The sequence below is a fragment of the Balaenoptera physalus genome (assembly GCF_965194825.1).
Source record: "Balaenoptera physalus genome assembly, chromosome: 2".
Classification (NCBI taxonomy): Eukaryota; Metazoa; Chordata; class Mammalia; order Artiodactyla; family Balaenopteridae; genus Balaenoptera; species Balaenoptera physalus.
In genome coordinates, this window is record NC_138883.1 from 66,821,597 (window position 1) to 66,847,714 (window position 26,118).

The window sequence follows — 26,118 nt, forward strand, 5'->3', positions numbered from 1 at the left end:
ATATGGTGGAAGACAGTGGTCCAGTTTCATCCTTTTGCATGTGGCTGTCCAGTTCTGCCAACATCATTTGCTAAAGAGACTGTCCTTTTCCCTTTGTATATTCTTGTCTCCTTTGGTGTAAATTAATTGACACATATGCTTGGGTTTATTTCTGACCTCTCTATTTTATTCCATTGATCTATGTACCTGTTTTAATGCCAATACCATACTGTTCTAATTACTGTAGTTTTGTAATATAGTTTTAAATCAGGGAAAATGATGCCACCAGCTTTGTTCTTCTTTCTCAAGATTGCTTTGGCTATTCAGCATCTTTGTGGTTCCATACAAGTTTTAGGACTGTTTGTTTTATTTCTGTGAAAAATGCCACTGGAATTTTGATAGGGATTGATTGCATTGATCTATAGACTGCCTTTGGTAGGACAGACATTTTAACAATATTAATTCTTGCAATCCATGAACACAATTTCTATTTATTTGTGTCTTCTTCAATTTCTTTTGTCAAAAAATACTTTTCAGTGTACAGTGTAATAACCTCCTTGGTTAAATGTATTCCTCAGTAATTTTTTTAATGCAACTGTAAATGGGATTGTTTTCTTAATTTCTCTAATAGTTTATTGTTAGTGTATAAAAACACAACAGATTTTTGGACATTCATTTTGTATCCTGCAACTTTAATGAATGTGTTTATTAGTTCTAACAGTTTTTTTGGTGGTGTCTTTAGGATTTTCTATATAATAAAGAAAATTTTACCTCTTCCTTTCTGAATTGAATGCCTTTTTCCTGCCTAATTGCTCTGGCTAGGATTTCCAGTACTATGTTGAATTAAATTGGAGAGAGTGAATGTTCTTGTATTGTTCCTCATCTTAAAGAAAAAGCTTTTAGCTTTCTCCACTGAGTATGACGTTAGCTGTGGGCTTGTCGTATATGGCGTTTATGATGTTGATATATACCCACTTTGGTGAGAGTTTTTTAATCATAAATGGATGTTGGATTTTGTCAAATATTTTTTCTGCATCTATTGAGACGATCATATAATTTTCATCTTTTATTTTGTTAATGTTGTGTATCACATTAATTGAACCATCCTGGCATCCCTGGAATAAATCCCACTTGTTCTTGGTGTATGATCCTTTGAATGTATTGTGGAATTTGGTTTGTAAACATTTTGTTAAGGATTTTTGCATCTATGCTCATAGGGACATTGGCCTATAATTTTCTTTTTATGTGGTATTCTTGTCTGGTTTTGGTATCAGGGTGCTGCTGGCCTAATAAAATGAATTTGGAAACAATTTCTCCTCAATTTTTTGGAAGAGTTTGAAAGGATAGGTATTAAATCTTCTTTGAATGTTTGCTAGAATTTACCAGTGAAGCTGTCTGCTACTGGGCTTTGTTTGTTGGGAGTTTTTGGATTACTGATTCAATCTCCTTACTAGTAATTGGTCTATGCGTGTTTTTTATTTCTTCATGATTCAGTCTTTGAAGATTGTATGTTTCTAGGAATTCATCCATTTCTTCTAGGTTGTCCAATTTGTTGACACAAATAGTAGTTCATAGTAGTCCCTTATGATGCTTTGTATTTCTTTGGTGTCAGCTGTAAGTTCCCCTCTTTCACTTCTGATTTTACTTACTTGACCCCCTCTCTGTTTTTCTTAGTGAGTTTGGCTAAAGGTTTACCAATTTTGTTTATCTTTTCAAAGAACAAGCTCTTAGTTTCATTGATCTTTCCTATTGTCTTTTTAGTCTCTATTTCATTTATTTCCACCCTGATCTTTATTATTTCCTTCCTTCTACTAATTTTGGGTTTCATATGTTGCTCTTTTCTATCTCCTTTAGGTGTAAATTAGACTGTTTATTTAAGATTTTTCTTTTTTCTTGAGGTAGGCATTTATCAATATAGACTTCCCTCTTAGAATTGCTTTTGCTGCAACCCATAGATTTGGGTATGTTGGATTTCCATTTTCAATTAGCCGAAGGCATTTTTGATTTCTCCCTTGATTTCTTTATTGACCCGTTGGTTGTTCATTATCATGTTGTTTAATCTCCACATATCTGTGGTTTTTCAGTTTTCATCCTGTAATTAATTTCTAGTTTCACACCATTGTGATCAGAAACAATGCTTGATATGATTTCAATATTCCGAAATTTACTGAGACTTGATTTGTGGACTAACATATGATCCATCCTGGAGAATGTTCCATATACACTTGAGAAGAATGTATTCTGCTGTTTTTGGATGGAATGTTCTGGGTATATATTAAGTCTATCTAGTGTAAAGTGTCACTTAAGGCTAGTTCCTTACTGATTTTCTGTCTGGATGATCCATGCACTAATGTAGGTGAGGTACTGAAGTCCCCTACTATTATTGTACTACAGTCAATTTCTCCCTTTAGGTGCTAATATTTGCTTTACATATTTAGGGGCTCCTATGTTGGGTGCATAAATATTTACAAATGTTATATCTTCTTGATGGATTGACCCCTTTATTATTATGTAATACCCATCTCTGCCTTTTATTAAAGTCTTTGTTTTAAAGTCTATTTTGTCTGATATAAGTATAGCTACCCCAGCTTTCTTTTCATTTCCATTTGCATGAAACATCTTTTTCCATCCCTTCACTTTTAGTCTGTATGTGAGTGAGTCTTTTGCAGGCAACAAATATATGGGTCTTGTTTTTATATTCATTCAGCCACTCTATGCCTTTTGATTGGAGTCCATTTGCATTTAAAGTAATTATTGTTTGGGTTTTTTTGTTTTGTTTTTACTTTAATTAATTAATTAATTAATTAATTTTTGGCTGTGTTGGGTCTTCCTTTCTGTGCGAGGGCTTTCTCTAGTTGCGGCAAGCGGGGGCCACTCTTCATCACGGTGCGCGGGCCTCTCACTATCGCGGCCTCTCTTGTTGCGGAGCACAGGCTCCAGACGCGCAGGCTCAGTAGTTGTGGCTCATGGGCCTAGTTGCTCCACGGCATGTGGGATCTTCCCAGACCAGGGCTCGAACCCATGTCCCCTGCATTGGCAGGCAGATTCTCAACCACTGCGCCACCAGGGAAGCCCCTAAAGTAATTACTGATAGCTATATGCTTATTGCCATTTTGTCAATTGTTTTCTGGATGTTTTGTAGTTCCTCTCTGTTCCTTCCTTCTTCTCTTGCTTTCTTCCCCTGTGGTTTGATGACTCTGCATAGTGTTTTGCTTAGGTTCCTTTCTCATTATCTTTTGTGTATCTATTATAAGTATTTGCTTTGTGGTTACCATGAGGCATATATATATAAAAGTTGGCATAAAAGTTTTATATGTATATTAAAAATTGATAACAAGTTAAATTTGAAGTCATTCTAACACCCTACATTTTTACCCCCCTACCCCATGTTTCATGTTTCTTGATGTCACATTTTACATCTTTTTTAATGTGTATCCCTTAACTAATTATTGTAGTTATAGTTATTTTTACTACTTTTGCCTTTTAACCTTTATATTAGCTTTATAAGTTTTTAATCCAATACCTTTAGTATAAATTTATCTTTACCAGTGAGATTTTTATTTTCATATGTTTTCTTGTAACTAACTAGTGCTCTTTTTTTAGCTTAAAGAAGTTTTTATTAACATCTCTTGTAAGGCCAGTTTAGCGGTGATGAACTTCTTTAGCTTTTGTTTCTCTAGAAGGCTCTTTATTTCTCCTTCAAGTCTGAATGACAATCTTGCCAGGCAGAATATTCTTGATTGAAAGTTTTTTTTCCTTTCAGCACTTCGAATATAGCATGCCATTCCCTCCTGGCCTGAAAAGTTTCTGTAGAGAAATCTGCTGATAGTCTTACAGGTGTTCCCTTGTACAGGCATACCTCATTTTATTGTGCTTCAGTTTATTGCACTTTACAGATATTGCATTTTTTACAAATTGAAGGCTTGTGGCAACCCTGCATTGTCAGATGATGGTTTACAATTTTTAGCAATAAACTATTAATTAAGGTTTGTACATTTTTTTAGACATAATGCTATTGCACTGTTAATAGACTACAGTATAGTGTAAATGTACCTTCTACATGCACTGGAAAAACAAAATATTTGTGTGACTCACTTTACTGCCATTCACTTTATTGTGGTGGTCTGGAACTGAACCTGCAATATCTCTAAGGTATGCCTGTAGGTCACAAGTTGTTCTACTCCTGCTGCTTTTAAGAGTCTCTCTTTATCTTTCAATTTTGATATCTTATATTTATATACTTATATTTATAATTATAATATGTCTTGGCGTGGGTCTCTTTGGGTTCATCTTGTTTGGAACTCTCTGGGCTTCTTGGACCTGGATGCCTGTTTCCTTCCCCAGGTTTGGGAAGTTGCAGCCATTATTTCTTCAAATAAGTTTTCTGCCCCTTTCTCTCTCTCGTCTTCTTTTGGGACCCCTATAATGTGAATATTATTCTGCTTGATGTTGTCCCATCAGTCCCTTAATCTATCTTTATTTTTCTTTTTTCTTTTTCCTACTCTGTTTGGGTGAGTTCAACTGCTCTGTCTACCAGATCACTGAGTCTTTTGCTTCATCTAGTCTGCTTTTGAGCCCCTCTAGTGTATTTTTCAGTTCAGTTACTGTATTCCTCAGCTCTATGACTTCTGTTTGGTGTTTTCTTATATTTTCTATCTCTTAGTGGAAGTTCTTGCTGTGTTCAATAGAATAGATTCTTCTCCTCAGCTTGGTGAGTATCTTTATGACCATTACTTTTAACTCTTTATCAGGTAAACTACTTATCACCATTTCATTCAGGTTTCTTTTCTAGAGTTTTATCTTGTTTTTCATTTGGAACATATTCTTCTGTTGCCTCCTTTTGCTTGGCTCTCTGTGTTTGTTTCTATATGTTAAGCAAAAGAGCTATCTCTCCCAGTCTTGAAGAAGTAGCCTTGTGTAAAAGATGAACCTTATCATTTAACCATGCCATAGCTTTTGGCTGTCTCTCAAACCTTTGTGATTATTCAAGCAGCCTGATTATTTTCTTAATAAGTACAAGTCATCAAGGGTGTCAAGAACTGTCTTTCCAATTGTTTCAGACCTATGGGACCCAGAAACACAATCCTCCCTGGCTACCAAAGATAGGTGCTCAAGGGATGTCCCCTGTGTGAACTGCACATGCCCACTGGATTTGGTGGGGCCACAGGTGTGGCACAGGGGCAGGGCGCTCACCTGGCTGGCTTTGGTGGAGCCATGGGAGCAGCACAGGGGTGAAGCACACCCACCTGCACTAGGATAGAGGTTGAGCGCCAGCACTAGCAAGGTAAAGGGGATGCAAATATGGTGCCTGCCAGTGCCTCAGTCCAACAGGTTCTTGCCCCACCAGCAGATGCTTTAGGATTAGGAAATGAATCTACTGCACATATGTTCTAGGCACTTCTCAAACTGCTACTTTTCTGCTGGGTCCCAGGGCGAGTGAATCTATTTGTGACCCCTTTAAAAGCAGAATCTCCATTCTTATGAACCTCCTGGATGCAAGTTCCATTGGTTTTCAAAGCCTGAGTTTGGGGTACATGACATGGGGCACAAACACCTCACTCCCCAGGGAGAAGCTCCATATTTGTGAGACTCCCTTCTGTCTGTGGGTCACCGCACAGGGGATGGGGCTTTTGGTGAGACTGCATCTCTGCCTCTCCTACCTGTCTCAATGTGGCTCTTTCATCCTTTGTTGTGGACGAGTTAGTTTTCAGGTCCTTCCCAGAGGAAACTGCTCCATATGTAGTTGTAGATTTGTTGTGTCCATGGAAGGAGATGAATTCAGGATCTTACTATCTTGAATCCTCTAATCATGATGTGTTTTGTCCTTCTATGCCTGATTATATTTGTTTGCATGCTGGACAATGTATTTGAAAAAAATTATTTGAAAAAACAAACTGGTGCATTGGATGATGGCATCCACCTCCATAGAGAACTTTTATTTGCTTCTGTTAGAGCTGTCAATCCAAGACCATCTTAATCCAAGGTCTAGACTTAAGATTTCCTGATCAAACAGATGATAGGAAGTAGTGCTACAAGTTTTAGGGGGGCTAAGTTAGCATGAATTCACTGCTATTCTGAGGGCTCAGCATTTTGTGGTTCCAGCTCATAGTAAGGGACAGACTACTCTTGCCAGACTCCAGGTTTTGATTTAAATCCCTCAGTCTTGTAAGGCATCTGAAAGCAGAACTCAGCTTCAAAGCTGGTAGGCTAGGATCAATAAACATCCTTAGAACAAAAGTAGTTTTGAGAGAATGACCTATTTCTATCAGTTCTGACCTTCTCACACTTCTCAGAATTTGTTTTCCATATTTTATTCAGCTTCTTTAGTTGTCCTTAGCAAAGTGTTGGTCTAAATTACCTAGGCTGCCATTATATAAACACAGTCTTGTTTGTTCTAAATCATTAAAATCTGTAAACTGGGGGTAAATGGAAATGTTCTTAACTTGCTGAAAGGATCCACTAAAAATGTAAGGTAAACATCATACTTAACAGTGAAAAAGGAGAGACATTGCCGTCGATATCATACTTGAGACAAGGATGCCTACTATCACTGTTACTATCTTAAATTCAACTGGTTGTGCTAGACAATGCAATAAGAAAAATAAAACCATTAAGAGATACAGACACTACAAAAGAAAGGACCAACTACCTAGAAATTCTATTGAAAAGCTATTAGAATAAATGATTCTGTTAAGGTGATCAAATACAGAAAAAAACACAAAAATCAAGTTCCTAGACAACAACAATTATTAATTAAAATATATATAAGCAAAAAAGGTTCCATTAATGTGGAAACGATAATAGTTTAGGTGTAACTAAAGTAATATGATGTTTTAATCTTTCTGTTCTAATAAACATAAGACACTTGTATTGGGTTGGCCAAAAAGTTCGTTTAGGATTTTCCATTAAGATGTTATGGAAAAACCCAAACAGACTTTTTGGCCAACCCAATACATCTAAATGTAGATTTCTGTGTTATGGATCATTTATAAAAGGGTAAGCCTTTGAACTATTATTAACTCGACCAAAATAAATATGTGCTATTTATTTTTGTTTACTTGCATATTATCTAACTCCCATACTAGATTATGCAAGAGGGTAGGGACTGTGCCTGTTGCATTCATCATTATATGTTCTGCATGTAGTGTCTGGTATATAGGAGGTAAGATATACATACCTGTTAAATAATTATAAGTGAATGAACTAATTCAATTTCTGATCCTTACACTCCTTAATGCTTTTAATTTTGTATAAAGTTCACCTTTTATACAGGTAATCAGTGTCATAAGAGGATACCAAAATCTGAGGTTCAAAATCAGATAACAAATAAATAATAACTTTGGCTTTCAAGTGGTTTTCAAAGCAATTTGAAAATTATCATAGAAGCATCTACTGATAGCAACAATGACATCTCACAAGAAAGAGGGAGGGGCAGAAATCAGCCAGGTTAGTGATTGCGAAGTAATACCATTCAAGGAGGGACAAGGAGAATAAGAACCCCAAATTCTGATCACTAAACAGCTATTCACTTTCTCAACTATAGAACTGTCTCCAGAATCTCACTACAGTTGATGCTTTTGAAAGTTTCTCTGTTCACAGTAATCCTGGATCTGATTTCCTATGGGCTTTGTAAAGACACTTTCATGTTCTAAGGTGGTTCTAACAAAACACTTAATGCATCTACTCAGTAAATACTTTTCAAATAAATCTATCAAAAATTTTATAGCACAACACAGGAAAAGAAACAAGCCCATTTAAGAGGCTGTCGGTTTCCATTTCCTCACTTGGGTTCATGGGAATTAAATAAACATCAAGTAAAAAGCACCTGAATCTGCTAAAAATATATGTGTTTCAAATGCTGTGACACAAAGTAGTAGAAAATACTAACTTCAATTTTTCCCTCTATAATATAACAAAACTTGGATTTCTGCTGACAACTTCTTTACTAGGTTTCAGCACAAAGCAATTTAGAAATAGACAAGTCAGAGACTCTTTAAAAATAAATTAAGGTTTATAATGGAAATGCTGACAGATGCTCCTTTATAATAATGCCTGGTGAGACAATATTTTACAAATGACTACATCACAATATGTATGCAAGTGTTGTATATTAAAATGCAACAATGCCTAGTTCATAATTAAATCAGGACCATGAAAAGTTCAGTAGATGTTATAAAATGTGATGTGACAAGAAAATATACTAAGTTAAAATATAATGCAAGCAAGGATTTATTAACACTTGCCATTTAGAAGATTTAAACAAGAGAAAATCTCAGCATAAATACTAATGATAGAAGTCAGAGAAGTACAAACTCAGTACAGTCTAAAAATAGTTGACTTCCAATGTGACCAGTGTATACCATAGTTACTTAAGAAATCATATCCATTTTTGAGATGATCATACCCCTAGACTAAGACCAAAGTATAAATTTATATATACATATATAACTCTTTTTTAAAAAACCTCTAGTATTCCTTCTTCTAGAATCCGTGATCAGCACTCAGCTTTCTGCTGCTGCAAACCTTTCCTGCTGTTACAGCTCATGCTGCCTTTGTTTTTGATAGTTACAAGCCACCATTTCCAGCAACCCCTGCTCTTGAACTCTCCACACCTATACTACAACATATAATGGTGGTCAAAGCAATTTGGGTCCAAAGACCCAGCATAAGCAATTCTACCACTGTCAAAGAAATATGGTAAGCCTTCATTTACCGAGAAGCCAAAACTAAAGAATCAACTTCATGTTTCAAAGCAAAGTAGAAACCCAGGAGCATTACACAGACTTCTTCATTATAAAGCTATATGCACATATTAACATACATCTCACGATACTAGTGCATAGTTCATCTTAAAACAAATAATTTGCAATGAATTTTCTTAAATGATACCATTTTCTCTAATTTCATCTAATGAAAATAGTGAATTTGTCTACTTGCATTGGTGTGTCCTACTGAGTTATTCACTAACTCAGTGGCTCTCAACAAGGGACAATTTGCTCCCCAAGGGACATCTGGTGATGTCTGGAGACATTTTTCATTGTAATGAGTGAGGAGAGGGGTGCTACTGACATCTGATGAGTGTTCAGCAGCTAGAGATGCTGCTAAAAATCCTAAGATGTACAGGATAGCCCCTTCCAAAACAATGACCTGGCCCAAAATATCAACAGTGCCGCTGTTGAGAAACGTTCCACCAACTCCCTTTTTTTCTTACCAAGCAACAATTCACAGTTTCCCTTATCTTGAATCCAAATCAACACCCGAGCCATCAACCAAAAATCAGAACTAAACTTAAGGCAAACAGGAGGAGTAAGCTATGCAGATGATCTCCAACAACAACTGACTCATTCATTCATTCAACAAATGACAGTAGTACTGTCAAATTACAGTCTGATACAGTACTAGGCATTGAAGACACCATGGTGCTAAGACAAGATCTTTGCTTTTATCTAGCTTATGTTCTAGTGATTCTCAGGCTGAAGAAATAGTCAAACTAAATAAAAAACCTTCCATGCCTGACACATTCTGGAAAACTGGTGTAGCTATGCACACAGCTCCCAATGATACAGCATTCATTCTGTTTCTGGAAATGTCTTCATTTTAATGAGCCAAAATAACCTTCCCTGTAGTTTTCACCCTCTGATCATAGTTCTGCTCTCCTGAGTCATAAAGAACAAATCCCTGTTCCACATGACAGCCCTTTATACATTTAAAGACAGCTCTCATATATCTCTGAATTTTGTCTCCCAAAAGCTAAAACAATTCCTCCAGTGCCTCTGACAGTTCTTCATAAGACACGATCCTTAAGATTGGAAGGAAAAATACTAAGGTTTTGTAAGAATTTAGGCTATTAATTAGTAATTAATAAATTTTCTTGAGCTATCCTTTTCAAACCCACAAAACTGTTTTTAATAAGAAAGAATATAACATTTACTACCCCCTATGTACAATATGCTTGACACTTTATATGCATCATATTTAATTATCACAACAGTCCAGTGAAGTACATAATACTATCTTTACTTTAGACATGAAGAAATCAGACTCAGAAAGATTAAAGGAATTTTTCCAAGATCAGATGCTTTTCCTAAGCCCATGCTCTTTTCAGTATACCATGTTACCTGAAAATGGTGCTGGTTTTCACATTTTAGTTCAATCACTGAGTTTTCATTATTTCCATGAACCAGTTTTAAAACGAAGCTAAATCTCAGAGTAACTTATGCTTGCATTAAGAAGAAACTTGCTCTAATAAAAAAGCATTCTAACATCAAGTGCCTTTTAATAAGAATATACACATTCTTGCCCTACCTATGCAATTCTACACATATATACATTGAATTCTGTTTGATTAACAAATTCTATGTAATATATGATTTCACAAGTTGCTATCCATTAAGAAAACAATCTAATTAAGAAAGACAACATTCATTTGAAATCTATACACCTATTAGCTATATTGAAATAATATACAATGCCAAAAATTCTTAAAACTCATTCATGGGAGTCAGGCAGAATAATATAATGGCAGAGACTGGTAACAGACTGGATTTGCCTCTTACTCTCTCTGGGCCTCTGTGTTCTAACCTAAAATTGGAGAAAATAATAAAAACTACCTCACAGGGTTGTTGGAATACTGTAACAGGTTCTGAATTGGTCTCCCTACTTCCACCATTCTCACCCCTTCCTTCCCACTCCACCTACTTCTATTCTGTACACAAGCGGCCAAAGTGATCCCTTTAAAACAAAAACCATATCATGTCACACCACTGCTCAAAAACCTCCAATAGCTTTTGTCATTTTGGAATAAAATCCCAAATCCTTATCAGAGCCTATAAGACCCTAGATGATCCAGTCCCTGGCTTCCTTACTCATGTATTCCCTCCACTTTGAATGCTCTTCCCCCAAATGCCTGGATGGCTCAATCTCTTTCCTTCCATTCAAGTCTGCTTTAAATGTCATCTTCTCAGATAAGCTTTCCCTAGTCATTCTCTATTTCTTTCCAATAGCATTGATCACTAACTAATATTATATTATGTTTTTATTTATTTGTTTATTTCTGTCTCTCCTACCAAAAAGTATAACCCATGAGAACAGGGTCTTTATTTGTTTCACCACTGTATCTCCAGCACCAAGCATGCTGCCTAGCACACTGTAGGTGCTCAATAGTCAATCCATGAGTGAAATGAAATAATGCAAATAAAGAGCTTAGCACAACACTTGGCAAACAGAAAACATTCAAACAATGTTAGCTATTATTACTATCAATAAAAGTATTTCTGTTATTTTTCAGACATTCATTAAACAAACTATCTCTAAACACTAAGTTTGTGCCAGGCATTGTGCTGTGTAGTTTTTTACATGTTGATATTGCACTTTGGGAAGTTTCTGAAAACTAGCTAGAGAGCCACTGGCATAAGATGATAATCGCACTTCACAAAGTAATTAAATGCCTCCAAAAGGCTTCCAGAATTCTACCCTTTACAGAACTTACGGTTTTTCCTTTAACTTGATCTGGTTGTATCCCATTAGCCCAGGCACAGTACCAGGCAACAGCAGTCGATAATAAAATGTTAACAGTGGGGCATTGTAATTTCCTCCTTTAATAGTTTTTCAGGCTGTTGATTTTTCTTAAAACCAAAACCCAAGACATACTCCAGCCATGAACAATTACAAAATATATGAATCACCAAAGCTACCCCCAGGCACTGATCATATTAACAATTCAAATGAGGTTACATGAGAGGCAGCTGAGGTGTAATAGAAAGAGTCCCTTCCCAGCTCTATGTGACCTTATACAAGCTATTTAACTTCCCTATGCTTCTGCTTCCTTACCTGCAAAACAGAAAAAAAAAATTATTCTACCTCATAAAGATATTATGAAAATGAAATAAAATAAACAAGGTGAGATTTCAGGCACAAACTAAGACACCCTAAATGTCTGCTCTCTCAGCTCATGGAATATAAACTCAGGCAGTAGTGTGGAATCTACTAAATATGCTCTATACTTTTGTGTAATGTCCACACTATCTAGCACAGATTCAGTAAATATTGGCCCTGTACTATATTATATAGGGGAAGCACACCTAATTACCCAGCGTTTAGATGGTAAAAGAATCAGAAACCAATTTGTCTAAGGCTTTGTAAGTCACTGATGAAGTGAAACTGATAACCATGCACTTTACAAAAGGGAATCAGCATTTCTCTAAACTTGAAAAACCCCCAACATTTTCATTATTCATATGACTCCCCAAAACTCATGTCATTTTTCACTCATTTGTTCATTCAGTCAACACATCTTGAAATTCAACTACATGCCACCTACTATTCTAGGTGCTAGAGATGAAAAGAATCAGGCTTGGTCCCTCATCTACCCTTAAAGGAATTCAAAGGCTTTTTAAAATAGTTAATCTTAAGGGTTATGGAAGCTCTGAGGAGGAAATCAATTATTTTAGGAAAGGCTTTATAGAAGTACTATCCAATCAGAGTTTCTGCAAGGATGAAGATGTCTTTAACATGTACTGTCCAATACAATAGCCACTAACCACATGCAGCTATTGAACACCTAAAATGTAGCTAATATAACTGTGAAATGGAATTTTAAATTTTAATTAACTTTAATTTTAATAGCCACAGGTAGCTAGTGGTTACTGTACTGCATTGCACAGCAGAGCTTTACAGCATAGGTAATAATTGAGCTGAAATCTTGAAAGAAGGGAGTAAGGAATTGCTGGGGTGGGTGATAGCACATTCTAGGAAATGAAAAGGGCACAAACGATATGAAGGGCTATGAGGAGGATACCTTAATGTGCTCAGGGAAGGCTGCCTGGGATGTGTGGCATGTGGAAAGGAGAAAAAAGAAACGAGGTTAGATAGGACCAAAAATATGAATACCAGGGTAAGGATTTAAACTTTATGCAGCAGACAACAGGAAAACATCAAAGACTTTAAAGTCAGGGAATATATGACTATATCCACACGTTGAAAGACAATTTTGACCATAAGAGGAGCAATACATTGAAAGAAGAGACCAGAGAGGCAGAAAGATCAGCTATGGACGAGACTACTGCAGTCCTCCAAGTTAGATGATGAAGACTCTGACTACTGCAATCGCAGTGAGAACAGGGATGAAGGAACGAATTCAAGAGACATTTTGGAGATAAAATTAGCAGGCTTTAGAGAACTATGAGATGTGGCAGACAAGAAAGAAATCAAAGTCCAAGCTACTGGGGCACCAGCCTGGAAAGCCAGATAATTTAGTCACTTTCTACATTGACTGAAGGGATAAAGAAAGTTTAAAGGCTCTTACTTACAGTTGTTTATAAGAAAACAATCTAAATATCCATTAATATCTTGAAAGCTAAATAAATTATGGAATTGTTAAAGACAGTATGAGTCTATTAAAATCATTTTTAAAGAATATATAATACCAGGTTAAAATGTCACGATATGATACATGAAATAAGTAGGCTACAAAGCAGCACATGCAGCATTATCCCAATTTTGTTTTGTATATTGGTAGAATTTTTTTAATTGAAGGACTATGCCAAAACGTCAACAGTAGCTTACTTTGATAGTGGGTTAATGGGCCATTATAATTCCTTTCTTGAACATTTTTTTCACTGTCTAATTATACTACAACAAATATAGGATATTTTTTATTTAAAAATAAACTTTTGCTCTAAAGCACTGTACCTTACAGCACTGGGGCCTGTGATAAATCTACTGAAGGCTGCAGCTTCACCAACAGAGGGAATTTGACACGACCATACCCCAAAGTCTACTGCAGGTTCATTATGGGAGACTAAATTCACAACAAATTGAATAAAGCAGTTTTTTTCCACTTGAAAAATTTACCACAATTACAAAGTGTAAAATGGATTCTTTCCCATTAAGTTGATTTGTAATGTCTCATTGTGTATGGTTTATGTCTGTATACATGCAACTACAAGTGGGAATTTGCTATAAACCTGTATTTTATTCTGTGTAGTCATGCAAAAAAAGATTTATTCTGTTCATACTAAATTTCAATTACTCAGGTTCATTTGATATAGAGCAGACACTGTATGTGAAGAAGTGGTTCAGCAAATACTAATCTCTTTTATAGGTACATCCAGTCCCTTTTTGCACTTAACAAAACCTCGCTTTCTAAGCTCTAAATTTAGATTTACAAGGAAATCCTGACCTGGTATAGATAAGCCTACTAGAAAGGCATATGGCTATGGCAAATCCTCCTACATCCTGGATGTGAATAAAATACAATTAGATAAGCAACTTCCTTCATTAAATAGGAAATAAATAGAATTTTTCAACTACAATTTTAATCACTTTACTTTGCCATAAGATAGGTTGTTTTTCTCTTGGGAAACCACATGTACATTAAAAAGGGAGTCTTAACCTAATATTCCTAGCCATATGACAAGCCTTATTCTGATCATTTTATAGGAGGAGAAAATAAAGGGCTAGAATTAAAAGCATTTTTCTATTTCAGATGTTTAGAAACCTGGTTTGGTTTCCTTAACTAAAATTAGTTGTATATCTTATTTCTATGTTTTCTATTAAAACACACTGGTAGAGAAGCAGTCTTTTCTCTGGGACATCTGTAAATAAGCCCCAGGTCTAGGTAGTAGAAATGGGTTCATTCAATAAATATAACGAAATTGAGGTCGAACAGTGAGACAGTAACAGATCTGGGACTAAGGCCAGGTCTCCTGGCTTGAAATCTGACAAGATTACAGTTCTTAAATTAAAATATATTTTCCCTAAGAGTTGAAACAGGGAACACGCTTTTAGGACACCAGTTAGTGACACGTGGGAAACATCAGCTAGCTCCCAAACCCAGAAGCTGCCTTAGATGTTTTAGCTAACTACCACATACTACATAGAGGGCAAGAGTCACTAAAATAAAATAATCACTCCACAAACAAAGGGAATTCAGAAATCTGCAACAGCAATTAGCCACCAGTATCTTACTATGTTTCTGTGCTCTGATGTCCATTTCCATGGAAACAGAAAAAGAAGTGAGAGGCAGCCAAGAGAAGAGATGTCAGAACTTGTCAGGTTCAGTGGCTAGAGCTGAAAGCTGCAAATGCCATTTTTTTTCTTACAAACAGCATCAGCTGACTTCTGGCACATAATCGATTCTCAAGTTAGGCAATGTCAGCTTGCTTGGAGAAGCATAAAGCTAAAAAACAGGCTTAGGTTTTCGTTTTGTTTTTGAAGGCCTGGATTAAGGGAGGAGACGCAAATTAAAAGCAAACTGTTCAAAATTCTAAATTTCTAAAGCATAAGAATGCAACAGAATTGTTTCAAATTTCACAAAGTGAAGAGAAGGATTTCTTAACTGTGATGCGGGAAAAAGTAGGATCACCACAGAGCATTATCTGTAATGAATAGCAAGAGGGTAGAGGCAGGGAAGAGACAGAAGGCAGAGGAAGCAGCAAGTACAAAGCCCCTAAGACAAGAGAATGTGTGATCCTTTCAGGGCACTGCAAGCACACAAGAGCTCTTAGTGTTGGGGAGAGGGTCATCACAGAAGGCTTTCCCAAAGGAGGTAACACCTAAGCTAAGACCTGAAGGACTAGATGGAGTTATAGAAGAGAGTATTCCAGCAAGAAGGAAGAGCATGAGGGAAGTCCTAGAGGCAAGACAGCAAAATGAATCCAGGAATAGCAAATAGTTTAGGACAGCTGGAGCAGAGAGTGGGAGTAGGGGAATGAGCTGTGATCAGATCAAGAAGGGCCTTATTTCCCAAGTTGGATTTTGAACTTTTGTCCCAGAAAACAACAAATTTTCACTGAGGAGTCTAAATCAGGAAAGTACATGATGAGATCTGCATTTTAAAAAGATTAGTCAGGGGACTTCCCTGGTGGCACAGTAGTTAAGAATCAGCCTGCCAATGCAGGGGACACAGGTTTGAGCCCTGGCCCGGGAAGATCCCACATGCCGTGGAGCAGCTAAGCCCGTGCGCCACAACTACTGAGCCTGCGCTCTAGAGCCCGTGAGCCACAACTACTGAAGCCCACACGCTTACAACCTGTGCTGCACAACAAGAGAAGCCACCGCAATGAGAAGCCCACGCACCACAACGAAGAGTAGCCCCCGCTCACCACAACTAGAGAAAGCCTGCACACAGCAATGAAAACCCAATGAAGCCAAAAATAAATAAATTAATTAATTTTAAAAAAAGATTAGTCAAACTATCTCAGATTACAGACAGATAAAAATGTAGAGTCTGTTACAGGCTTCCCAGGAGAAAGATAAGGGTGGACCACACAGTGGGGGAGGGGCAGCACAGGAGATGGGAGAACAGGACACAATGAATATGAGCAGTGGGAGAAAAAGAAGGATGAATCAAAGATGACATCCAGGATTTTGGCCTGAACAGCTACATCACTGAGTCCCCATCACAAGCACAGAAGGAGGAGTTTCAGGTGTGTGTGGTACACTGATAAGCTCTCATCTGGACTTCATGACTTTGAGATATCGGTGGGACAGTCAAGCAGAGCTATCCAGCAGGCAGATGCACATGGGATGGGTGTGTCTACCACTCAGGAGAGACATCTGGGATGAATATTGTGTCTGGGCTTCAGGGCTGGATACCATTGCCCAGGGAAAGCACAAGATCAGAAGGGATTTCAAAAGATGAATTATAAAGGCTTTAGAGCCTGTTCAAATGTTGGCTACACCATTTACTAATTATATGATCTAGGGTTACTTAGTCTCTAAGCCTGTGAATTGGGATAATTATAACTGTGCTAAGGACTAATATTTTTTTTAATTAGTAGAGAAAGAAGAAACTATAGAGGAGAATGAGAAAGAGAAGATAAAGAGTAGATATCACAGGAGAATGCAGTATTATGGAAACTAATGGAAAAGAGTATTTCAAGATTAAAGTTAATACATCAAATACTGCAAAGAGATCAATTACAATAAGAAATGAAAAGTGTACAAAGGATTTTTTTTTTAAAAGACATTTCTGGTGACCCGGGCTAAAACAGGGTGAAGGTGAATATAGACAGAAGTATATGGTAAATGAGGGAGTGAGAGACAGACTTATTAAATTCTTTCAAGAAGCTTGCTTGCAAGAGAGAAGAAAAATTAGGCTGGTATCTAGTAGAGTCAAAACACAGTTGCTTGTTTTTGGTATTTTATTGGGAGAAATTTATGCATCACAAGTTAAGATGCTTTCAACTGCAAGTAACAGAAAACCTAACTAAAAATGCTTAAGCCATTTAGGACATGTATTGTTTATTTAATAAAAAGTCTAAAAGTAGACAACTCTGGGGATTTTTCAGAATCTTAGTGATGTCATCAGACCAGGGAATCATGTCCTTACAACATGTTCCCAACAGAAAGAAAAGAAAAGAATAAACCTTGTCCCTCTGTTAGGAAGCAGAACACCTTACCTAGAGCTTTCCCCCCACTGCCCATCAGACTTTCCCTTATATCTCACTGGTTAGAACTGGGTCACATGGCCACTCTTAGCTATAAGAGAAGCGGAGAAATTATCTTACTTTCTAGACTCAATTTTGAGGCAATAAGAGAGATGGGGGTTGAGAATGACTTTCACATAGCCAGCCAATACTGTCTGCCTCATACATGTTTATATGCTAATGTAAAAGTGTTGGTAAAGAGAAAGAAGCCAAAGATTCAAAAAGGAGGAGGGCAAGAATGAGTTCAGACACAGGCTATTTTGTAAGAGGGCTAGACGGAAGTTCAGAAAGTTTGTACCATACAAATTTAATTTTCTCTGTTAAGCAGAATATGGGATCATTCAATAAAAGTTAAGGGAAAGTTAGAAGAACAGAGGTCTTCAGAATGACAAAGCAGATTTTTAAATGGAGAATACGAGACGGTTGCCTAGCATAAGAGCTTTCTGGGCAAGAGAGGGAAAAAAAAGAATGGAAAAAAAACTTTGTACGGATCACTGGGCAACAGATGATTCAGTCAATATTAGATATCATTAATTCACATTGCCACTCACAAGGAGTTCTCTAGCAGGACCCAGCAGCCTGAGAGTAAGAATAGAGAAAGTAGAATGCTGAGTGCATTCTAGATTGGAGTTAGGGTGGGTGGTACAATGGAAAGACAAGGGTACAAAGGAGTTGAAGTTATCAGCAAGCCAGTGAAATAACAGGTCATGTACATCTATGTTAGGAAAGAAATGAAAGGTATGAAAAGGCAGACAGAGAGGAACAGTAAAGGAATCTGGGGTGTAGTAGCCATAAAAAGAAGGCCAAAAGGATGAAAAGCTATGGCAAGATGAGTAAAATGAGTACTTCCAGGGAACAAGATTGAGGGTGTACCATAAGAATGGATGGCTGACATAGAATGGAGGTTGAGGGCACTCACATTAAGAAGGTGAAGAAACTGAAAGGCTAGGATATTAATTGAATTGTCCACGTGGACTCTGAAGCCACTTATCCAAGATGGTGGCTAGAACTGAGGTAAAAGGAAGTGTCAATACCTTTAGCAAATAAAAAAGAATGACCGAAGAAGAGCAGGAGAAGTTGACTATACTTTTAATAACCATGATTATCAAAAAAGAATATAAGTATGGAGGGGTACTAGAGCGAAGCTGCCTTAGGAAACAAGAAATGTGTCAAACCTTACCCTAAACCCATGGGTACACAGTAAGTGAAAGAAGAGATGCATCCACTTAAGAAGACTTCATGAAAAGCAATGTCTACAAGGAACTGCAGTTTTCAACTAAGGCAAAGAGACAGAGGAGTTTTCAGTTAAGGATACTAAGGAGAATTCATTTAATATAAATTGGAGGTCCAAGAAACAGAATCAGAATCACAAAACAAAACTTTGGGAAGAGGAAGGTAACTTTAGGTTTAGGAGAGACGAAATCCTAAACAGCGTAAAGATGAGAAAATACTTTAGTAACCAGAGAGGTTTATATTTGGGTAATTATCAAAAGTGACAGGTATCTGGGGTGTAATGGAATTAGTAGGCCTCAAGGTGTCCAAAAGAACCAGTCTCAGCAGCCTCTCTACAGCTCGGAAAAATTGTAGTTTCAAGGAATTCCCATATTGAGTTACAATACCTAGAAATTCTCAGCAACAATGTTTTCAACATACTAGATTAGTATCCAAGTTTAGCTTTAGACATACATTCATTCTGGAAACCAGTTTTATTCACATTTTATCTGTATAGTAAATAATCTAACCTTGCTCAAAAAGGCCCCCAAAAAACTCACCTTTGATTTCAGCTTCTGGGAAGTAATCTCTAAGATCTTTGTTTTCTTGGGGCCATGGGTTAGCCAGGTAGTAACAATGTGATTTAGGATGGGGGCTTTGGGTCACACTCAGAGGAGCTGTAGACTAAAGGCTGAGATCAGCCACATGGATAATCAATAATGACCATGTCACAGAGTCCCAAAAAAACTCTGAGCATCAAGGCTCAGGAGAGCTTCCTTGGTTGGCAATATTCCATGCACCGTGTCACACATCAATGGCAAGAAAGTAATGTGTCCTGGCTCTACAGGGAGAAGACAACGGGAGTTCCATACTTGGTAATTCCCCAGACACTGCCCTAGGAGCTTCTTCCTTTGGCTGATTTTAATCTGTCTCCTTTCCCTGTAATAAACCATACCCATGAGTATAGTAGCTCTCAGTGAGTTCTGTGAGTCCTAGCAAATTATTGAATCTAAAGATGGTCTTGGAAACCCCTGAATTTGTAACTAGTGTCAGAGTGAGGGCAGTCTTGTGGGAACCCTCTAACTTTATATTTGGTCTAAACTGAGATATCTGTTCTCTCTAACTCAATTTGTTTGCAAGGGGAAAAAAATGACTTGAAAAGACCTCAATATCTGAGGTTAGCTGAAATTTGTCACTGAATAGTAACTAGTCTACTGCGCTACTAATGGCCCTCTGCTCCCATAAATTCTTCTGAGCTGTAAAGAAGTCTCAACAAATAACCACTAAAAAAAGTACTGTTGAGTTTTAATCTGGATCTAATAGCCACTCACTACATCACTGAGACAGAAAGTCATTTCTCTTTAGTGAACTACAGCTTGTTCTAGGTAACTGGGAAATGTCATTGTACCTCAGTTAAGTGTGATCAAACCCAAATAATGAATACCTATAAAACAATTTTAATTCAATTTTTTAAGTTTTAAAAAAGGCATTTGATAACTACTATACTTTATAAATGAATTATATGATTGCAGTTACTGACATCACAACATAGAAGGGTTTGTCGAACTTCCCATTACCAAACACTACCAAAAAGACTTTATAACTCGCCTGCATATAAAAACTGTACCAAAATAACATATTGTCTAAATTTTTTAAAATGTAATTGAAGTAGAATGAAAAAGAGGCATTTAAATAATGAGTGTCATTGTAAAGAGATTTACCAAGACATTCTCTCAGATATGCCTTATAAGGTACAAAGTATAAAATACAAAATCTACAGTCAAATGACACAGGAAAACTCTCAATATATTAATACCCATTAGAATTTCAGAGATGATATTAAAAAGTGTGTTTTCACTCTTTTAAGTGAAAACTTAAAACTTTAAGACTTCAGCTGTACAGTTTAGTTAAAAGCTCAGCCTAGGGGGACTTCCCTGGTGGCACAGTGGTTAAGACTCCACACTCCCAATGCAGGGGGCCTGGTTTCGATCCCTGGTCGGAGAACTAGATCCCACATGCATGCCACAACTAAGAGTTCACATGCCCAACTAAGGAGCTGGTGAGCCGCAACTAAGGAACCCACATGCCACAACTAAAGGAGCCGGCAAGCTGCAACTAAGAATAACAGCGCCTATTACACAGAATTGTGAAGATTAAATGAGATAATATAGGTAAACAGTATAAGTCTTGGTACACAATAAAAACTCAATAATAGGTAGCTACTTTCAGTAGTTTAAAATTATCTAGTGATAATACATTAAGTCAACCTATTTAATCTGATGCTTTCTACAATGAGGTAACAAATACACCAGACTTACACTCTACCAAAATGAACCAATTTTAAAGTTCCAACATATTTGTTTCCTTGGACATATATATATATATAAGCTTGGCATAAATACAAAAAAGAAATTTTTCTAAAAAAAGGATGTTTTAATTCACCATGAGTCATTTCGTTTCGTGCACTTTTTATCAACATCAAATTAACTAATATTATTTAAAAAAACAAGAATTAAACACACAATCATCTATGAATATAAATTAGTATAGCATTATTTTCAAACTATGAATGATTAAATAGCACTGACACTTTTTTAAAATCTATAAGTAAAGGTTCATAGGAACGAAAAGAATCTATGGCAGCAAGTTTCATGCCTTTCTTATTTACAATTTCTGTATGTCTAACCATGAAACAAATGAATAACGTCAGAGGAACGGCTGCTGTAAAAAGTAATAGGAAGACACTAACAGTCTTTGCAATGACTGGCATCCTGAGAATTATACATTGGGAAGAATAATCTGGCAGTCTCTGGGTAAGTAATAAGGAGGAAAATTAAGTTAGTGATGAGGGGATGAGAGAGGATGAACAGGTTGCCAAAGCTGTCACCAGCAGTTTAAAACAGTCTTTCAACAATAAAAAACCTGACCCAAACGAACAACATAGAAGCACTCTGCAGTGACTGTGAAAAAGATGAGAATACAATTCAATCAGCACTGAAGCAATCACAATCAAAATAATTACTGTATCCCCTCAAACAGAAAACACCATAGATTCTAAGATACACCATATTTTATTTACCACAAAAAAGATTAAAAAGTTAATAATTAAACTGACATGATGTCAAGATTTATTGATTATAAAATATATTCCAATTTCAAAGATACTAAAATTTGAAAAACATGTATCTTAAAATCAATTAAATACAGACCAGACGACAGACAGCAGAAGCAAGAACTACAATCCTGCAGCCTGTGGGAAAAAAAACACATTCACAGAAAGATAGACAAGATGAAAAGGGAGAGGGCTATGTACCAGATGAAGGAACAAGATAAAACCCCAGAAAAACAACTAAATGAAGTGGAGGTAGGCAACCTTCCAGAAAAAGAATTCAGAATAATGATAGTGAAGACGATCCAGGACCTCAGAAAAAGAATGGAGGCAAAGATCGAGAAGATGCAAGAAATGTTTAACAAAGATCTAGAAGAACTCAAGAACAAACAAACAGAGATGAAGAAAACAGTAACTGAATTGAGAAGTACACTAGAAGGAATCAATAGCAGAATAACTGAGGCAAAAGAATGGATAAGTGACCTGGAAGACAGAATGGTGGAATTCACCGCTGCGGTACAGAATAAAGAAAAAAGAATGAAAAGAAATGAAGACAGCCTAAGAGACCTCTGGGACAACATTAAACCCAACAACATTCGCATTATAGGGGTCCAAGAAAGAGAAGAGAGAGAGAAATAACCTGAGAAAATATTTGAAGAGATTACAGTCGAAAACTCCCCTAACATGGGAAAGGAAATAGCCACCTAAGTCCAGGAAGTGCAGAGAGTTCCATACAGGATAAACCCAAGGAGAAACACGCCAAGACACACAGTAATCAAACTGGCAAAAATTAAAAACAAAGAAAAATTATTGAAAGCAGCAAGGGAAAAACGACAAATAACATACAGGGAACTCCCATAAGATTAACAGCTGATTTCTCAGCAGAAACTCTACAAGCCAGAAGGGAGTGACATGATACACTTTAAGTGATGAAAGGGAAGAACCTACAACCAAGATTACTCTACAACCAACCTACAACCTACAACCAAGATTATCTCATTCAGATTCGATGGAGAAATCAAAAGCTTTACAGACAAGCAAAAGCTAAGAGAATTCAGCACCACCAAACCAGCTGTACAACAAATGCTAAAGGAACTTCGCTAACTGGGAAACACAAGAGAAGAAAAGGACCTACAAAAACAAATCCCAAACAAATAAGAAAATGGTCATAGGAACATACATATCGATAATTACCTTAAATGTGAATGGATTAAATGCTCCAACCAAAAGACACAGGTTTGCTGAATGGATACAAAAAGAAAACCCATATATATGCTGTCTACAAGAGACCCACTTCAGACCTAGGGACACATACAGACTGAAAGTGAGGGGATGGAAAAAGATATTCCATGCAAATGGAAATCAAAAGAAAGCTGGAGTAGCTATACTCATATCAGATAAAATAGACTTTAAAATAAAGAATGTTACAAGAGACAAGGAAGGACACTACATAATGATCAAGGGATCAATCCAAGAAGAAGATATAACAATTGTAAATATATATGCACCCAACATAGGAGCACCTCAATACATAAGGCAACTGATAACAGCTATAAAAGAGGAAATCAACAGTAACACAATAATACTGGGGGACTTTAACACCTCACTTACACCAATGGACAGATCATCCAAACAGAAAATTAATAAGGAAGCAGAAGCATTAAATGACACCATAGACCAGATAGATTAAATTGATATTTATAGGACATCCCATCCAAAAACAGCAGACTACACTTTCTTCTCAAGCACACGGAACATTCTCCAGGATAGATCACATCTTGGGTCACAAATCAAGCCTCGGTAAATTTAAGAAAACTGAAAATATATCAACCATCTTTTCTGACCACAATGCTATGAGATTAGAAATCAATTCCAGGGAAAAAAAGTACAAAACTCAAACACATGAAGGTTAAACAATATGTTACTAAATAACCAAGAGATCACTGAAGAAACCAAAGAGGAAATCAAAAAATACCTAGAGACAAAAGACAATGAAAACACGATGATCCAAAACCTATGGGATGAAGCAAAAGCAGTTTTAAGAGGCAAGTTTATAGCAATACAAGCCTACCTCAAGAAACAAGAAGAATCTCAAATAAACAATCTAACCTTACACCTAAAGGAACTAGACAAAGAAGACCAAACAAAACCCAAAGTTAGCAGAAGGAAAGAAATCATAAAGATCAGAGCAGAAATAAATGAAATAGAAACAAAGAAAACAATAGCAAAGATCAATAAAACTAAAAGCTGGTTCTTTGAGAAGCTAAAGAAAATTGATAAACCATTAGGCAGACTCAACAAGTAAAAGAGGGAGAGGGCTCAAATCAATAAAATTAGAAATGAAAAAGGAGAAGTTACAATGGACACTGAAGAAATACAAGGCATCCTAAGAGACTACTACAAGCAACTCTATGACAATAAAATGGACAACCAGGAAGAAATGGACAAATTCTTAGAAAGGTATAACCTTCCAAGTCTGAACCAAGAAGAAATAGAAAATATGAACAAACCAATCACAAGTACTGAAATGGAAACTGTGATTAAAAATCTTCCAACAAACAAAAGTCCAGGACCAGATGGCTTCACAGGTGAATTCTAACAAACATTTAGAGAAGAGCTAACACCCATCCTTCTCAAACTCTTCCAAAAAATTGCAAAGGAAGGAACACTCCCAAACTCATTGTATGAGGCCACCATCACCCTGATACCAAAATCAGACAAAGATACTACAAAAAAAGAAAATTACAGACCAATATCACTGATGAATATAGATGCAAAAATCTTCAACAAAATACTAGTAAACAGAATCTAACACATTAAAAGGATCATACATCATGGTCAGTGGGATTTATCCCAGGGATGCAAGGATTCTTCAAAATACGCAAATCAATCAACGTGATACACCATATTAACAAATTGAAGAAGAAAAACCGTATGATCACCTCAATAGATGCAGAAAAAGCTTTTGACAAAATTCAACACCCATTTATGATAAAAACTCTCCAGAATGTTGGCAGAGAGGGAACCTACCTCAGCACAATAAAGTCCATATATGACAAACCCACAGCCAACATCATTCTCAATGGTGAAAAACTGAAAGCATTTCCTCTAAGATCAGGAACAAGACAAGGATGTCCACTCTCACCACTATTATTCAACATAGTTTTGGAAGTCCTAGCCACAGCAATCAGAGAAGAAAAAGAAATAAAAGGAATACAAATTGGAAAAGAAGAAGTAAAACTGTCACTGTTTGCAGGTGACATGATTCTATACATAGGGAATCCTAAAGATGCTACCAGAAAACTACTAGAGCTAATCAATGAATTTGGTGAAGTTGCAGGATACAAAATTAATGCACAGAAATCACTTGGATTGCTATACACTAATGAAGAAAAATCTGAAAGAGAAATTAAGGAAACACTCCCATTTACCATTGCAACAAAAAGAATAAAATACCTAGGAATAAACCTACCTAGGGACACAAAAGACCTGTATGCAGAAAACTATAAGACACTGATGAAAGAAATTAAAGATGATACCAACAGATGGACAGATATACCATGTTCTTGGATTGGAAGATTCAAGATTGTGAAAATGACTATACTACCCAAAGCAATCTACAGATTCAATGCAATCCCTATCAAATTACCAATGGCATTTTTTACGGAACTAGAACAAAAAAATCTTAAAATTTGTATGGAGACACAAAAGACCCCAAATAGGCAAAGCAGCCTTTAGGGAAAAAAACGGAGCAGGAGGAATCAGACTCCCTGATTTCAGACTATACTACAAAGCTACAGTAATCAAGACAATATGGTACTGGCACAAAAACAGAAATATAGATCAATGGAACAGGATAGAAAGCCCAGAGATAAACCCATGCACCTATGGTCAACTAATCTATGACAAAGGAGGGAAGGATATACAATGGAGAAAAGACAGTCTCTTCAATTAGTGGTGCTGGGAAAACTGGACAGCTACATGTAAAAGAATGAAATTAGAACATTCCTTAACACCATGCACAAAAATAAACTCAAAATGGATCAGAGACCTAAATGTAAGACCAGACACTATAAAACTCTTAGAGGAAAACATAGGAAGAACACTCTTTGACATAAATCACAGCAAGATCTTTTCTGATCCACCTCCTAGAGTAATGGAAATAAAAACAAAAATAAACAAATGGGACCTAATGAAACTTCAAAGCTTTTGCAATGCAAAGGAAACTACAAACAAGATGAAAAGACAACCCTCAGAATCGGAGAAAATATTTGCAAATGAATCAATGGACAAAGGATAAATCTCCAAAATATATAACCAGCTCATGCAGCTCAACATTAAAAAACAAACAACCCAATCCAAACATGGGCCAAAGACCTAAATAGACAT

General features: G+C 36.5%; 1 protein-coding gene and 1 long non-coding RNA gene across 8 annotated transcripts in view; both read right to left on the bottom strand.

The window, feature by feature from the left end:
- NUBPL (NUBP iron-sulfur cluster assembly factor, mitochondrial) overlaps positions 1 to 26,118 on the bottom strand; it is a 329,428-nt gene that overhangs the window by 96,298 nt on the left and 207,012 nt on the right. The window lies entirely within an intron of this gene.
- On the bottom strand, positions 1,619 to 24,996 carry LOC309656153. Its single transcript, XR_014261183.1, has 2 exons — positions 15,999 to 24,996; positions 1,619 to 15,962 (listed from the first exon to the last, which is right to left on the bottom strand). It is a non-coding gene; the product is annotated as an uncharacterized lncRNA (long non-coding RNA).